Here is a 4,322-nt window from a genome sequence, read left to right as displayed (position 1 = left end):
GGTACTTTTTCGTTCTTCAAAAGGTACAAAAGGCTTTAAACACATCATGGTGAAGGGTATATAAGATTCGGCACAGCCGAATATAGAACTCTTACTTGTTTTTTTATAACTTTTATACATATTTCTCAGATACATGTATGTACTTAGATGCACAACAAATAAATGAATACAAAAACAAAAATTTACGAAATTCCCTCAATATATTTTTTATTGTCCTAGGCAGTTTGAGCAAAATCGGTTCATATCCAGAAATGTTATCAATCAAAAATTAAAAAAAAATCTGAACAATTGTTAATTTTTTACATATTCTAATTTCATTTTGACAAAAACTATACAATTTGAATCCATGGAAATCATTTAACATTTTTTCCTATACAAGAGTTTTATTCCTGTTGAAAATTGGCGGAATCGGTCCACTATTACAAATACCTCCCGTACAAATGTACATCTTTCCGGAAAACGAATTTATTATTAATAAAGTTTTTTGTTTTTTTTTGAACTGTGTTGGTACCTTAAATATTGTTCACAAAAAAATTATAAGGTATTTCTTTAAAAGGGGACACATTTTACAAAAACAAAATATATTGATTTCTAGTTTCTCCGTCTGGAAGTATACGTTTAGATTACTTCCGGATGATAGCAAGAATTAAAACAAGTAAGAGTGCTATATTCGGCTGTGCCGAATCTTATATACCCTTCACCATAGTGTATTTTAAACATAATTGATCTTACAGTCTAGTTAATAAAAACATTAAAAAAATTTGAGTCGATTTAAGCCGAATGTTTCGGCGGCGGCTTAAGCAACTAAATATAGTTCGGCGGCGGCTAAGCTAAGACTCGAAGCCGGTCGACTTCGACCTCTGATTCATTGCTGGTAAACATTGACAAGACGTAGATTTTGTTTTTGTTTATTGTAAAAAAAATGTTTTAAAAAGCACTTGAAAAAAATTTGTGTTAGTTTTAAATTTCAAACTTACATTATTCGCATAAAAATTATTATACAATAACTCACAATCTACTCTCATATAATTGAAAACGTTTTAAATACTTTTTTCTATTCATTAAAAAATATATTTGCAAAACAAAAGGGAAAATTTTTTTATTTTAACAAAAAATGCAAATCATATTTTTTTGCTCTGTATTTTTTGTATGTTTGGATTCCAAACATACAAACAAATACACAGCTGAATAAAACCAAATATATCTACACACACACGTGTACATCTTTTTCTATATACAGTGTTTTTGTTATTGTTTTAACAATAACAAAAATATAATATATAGCAAAAGCGCGAAAAAAAAAAAATAAATAATGCAGGAATTTTGCTAAGTTCAGTTTTGTTTTGTCTTGTCATGTTCAGTTTTAATTATTCATTGAATGTTTTGTTAATTGGTAATTAACATTAAAAAACTATTTTAGGAATAAGTTAACAACTCTTCCATTTGCATAATTTTTAATGTCTAATATGTTTAATTAAAAATGTTTTTATTTTAAATTATGTCTCTCTTTTAATTGGTTTAAGAGTTATAAGCATCTAAAGATATTTCAAATTGTACGTTTCTGCTTTCATTTCATAAACATTTATTAGAGTTAAATCTTAACTTTAAATATCTTTTAAACTGTTTGCACGTTTATGTCCTGTTTTTAGATAACATATGATAACTTTATGCATTTATTTGTATTTCATTATCGTAACAAAAACAACATTAAACATTAAAATTTTTACTTAAAGTATTCAGACGCTACCTGGAATAATTATATTCAAATTAATACTACTGTTTTATACATAAATGATTTTTGACTTGGGCCACTTGACACGAAATTGCCCATATAAGATATTTAATATTAAAATCAAATATTTTTAAAACCACCTTTTTTATTACTTTTCATATAGCTTTGGATTTAGTTATTCTAATTTAATGTACTTTTTACAAAATGGACTTTGGTGGGAAATGTGTTAAGCATAAGAGAATCCTTTTTTTATTGCTTCCTAAAGTATAACAGGTAATTTCTATAAATACAAAAGTATGTATATTCAATATTAATTATAATATTATTTTTGTTAATTCGTTGAAGGATTAAAGCATTCCAAAATAAAACCCATACAAAAACATCTAAACTACAAAAGTTAGAGTTCTCAAATTTAGTATGAATAACGCGATACCCATAAGAATATTTTTCAACATAATGGGTGTGGCATCTCCCATATGAATTAAATACAAAAATTTGCCAATCTAGGAAACTGTTTGAGTTAGAATTTTAAAATTTTACACAAAGATCTTCCATGTAAACAATTTGGCAAATTAAGTGTCCGACTACCAATGATTTGCGTTGCACCTCCCATATGAATAAAATTTACAAAAATTTGTTTATAGGAAACTAATAGAGCTGGTTTCTTCACATTTTGCACGAAAAACATTACCAAAAATCCTAAAATTTTGCATAAACAATTTGGGATCAATATGTACATTTTTTAGGGTAGCAAATCACACTGGTTATAGCTAGTATTAGGTAAATAAAAAAAGCTGATAGCACTCTAACTTGCTACAAACTATTTTATACAGGAACCACACTATCTATATATGTACTAGATATACCCAGTGGGCTTTGGCACTCTAGTGGTTAAGGATTTTATATAAAATGAAGTATTGTAATATTTTACCATTTTTCTTCTATTATAATTAAAAAACCTTTGTAAACCCTAGTTTATATACATAGTTATCGTATGTACAAAACTAAACTGTATTCAGTTTATTTACTTTGTATTTAACTTAACCAAACATAAAAGCCTAACTATAATATGCATACACTAGTTTAAGTCAGCTTAAGCAACTGTGTTAATACATATAAAACTTATGTGACAAACTAGAGAGTTGACCGCAAATTCCGTATAGAATCAGTTGTTTGTTTATTGTACACAAAGAAAAAAGAAAAAGTTAATTAACTTATTTCGATAAAATATTATGAAATATATATTTTTTTATTACGTGTGACACATAAATATGCAAGTGGCGCTAAATTGTATTAAATGCACTTAAGTACATTATAGCCACCTAAAAGTTTCTTCGGATTTTCTTAAGCACTTGAGATACTTTTCGTTCGATTTTGGCATTTCTTTAAGCTACAAAAATTTTAATGATATAACACTATTCGTCATCAAAAAAGGACTCTAAAGTCAATTATTATATCAAGTTATTTTAAGATGAAAAATGCTGATTACAGATAGCTTTAGTAAAAAAATTATTATAAGTCTGTATTTTGGAAAAATAGATTTTTGTTTTGAGTTTCTGATAACAAAGTATATGTGTTAATTTAAAAAAAATGTAAAATACTCTTGCCTATTAAAATCCTTTACAAAATTTAATGGATGATATAACAAAAGTATATAAAATGTAGTTTTTATTTTGTTTTTTAAAGTTAATACAGTTATTTATTGAAATTGAAAATTTACCAATTTTTTACCACAACCTTGAAGAAAAAATATTTCTTTTAAATTTCATTTTTGATAATTTTGTTAGAAAAGTAATATTTTCGATAGTAACAAATTTAATTTAAATTGAATAGATAGTAAAATATCAATGAAATATTTTTAATAAAAACTCAAGTAACAAAAATAATATTAAAAAAAATAAACATACCCTTTCATTTATTAGGTATGGCCACAAACTAATATTTATTTATTTTATTAAAATAGAAAACATTGTCCTATGGATTACATTAATATTGCAAACAAATTGAAACATTACTTAAAATTATAAATAGATATATAAATATAAATATAGAGAGATATATAGACAGATATAATAAATGGATCTAATTTGTGCTAAAAATTAAAAAAAACATCACAATCACATACAAATAAAGATTTAATGAATTGTTTATTGCTGCCCTCGGATCCAGTAGTCACAAAGATGGAGATACTAAACAAAAAATATCATAACAACGTTTAAAGACATAGAGAAGTATATTGTAACAAATGAATCTATGAACAATTTTTTAGATTTAAAATGTTTAGAGATTTATGAATGCTTAAGTTCAGATTCTAATTTTAATTTTAAAAGTTTTAAATAAATATGTAAATATGTCGAAATAATCCAAATAAAAAATCCATATAAAAATTCCTTTTAATAAACAAATAATGGATAAGTATGTTCCGCAAATATATAAAAGCAGTTTAATAATTCCCATACTAAAACCTGAAGGTAACAAAATTATAAGTATGTTCCGCAAATATATAAAAACAGTTTAATAATTCCCATACTAAAACCTGAAGGTAACAAAATTAGTATATCTTCCTATCGACCTATTTCACTAAACCCAT

The 4,322-nt window shown here is 25.2% G+C and overlaps 1 protein-coding gene across 1 annotated transcript in view; it reads right to left on the bottom strand.

Annotated features, from left to right (window-relative positions):
• LOC111683328 overlaps positions 1-4,322 on the bottom strand; it is a 97,503-nt gene that overhangs the window by 22,531 nt on the left and 70,650 nt on the right. The window lies entirely within an intron of this gene.

The sequence above is a fragment of the Lucilia cuprina genome, chromosome X (assembly GCF_022045245.1).
Source record: "Lucilia cuprina isolate Lc7/37 chromosome X, ASM2204524v1, whole genome shotgun sequence".
NCBI lineage: Eukaryota > Metazoa > Arthropoda > Insecta > Diptera > Calliphoridae > Lucilia > Lucilia cuprina.
Note: the sequence above shows the minus strand (reverse complement) of the source record. Positions and strands in the feature narration are given on the sequence as shown.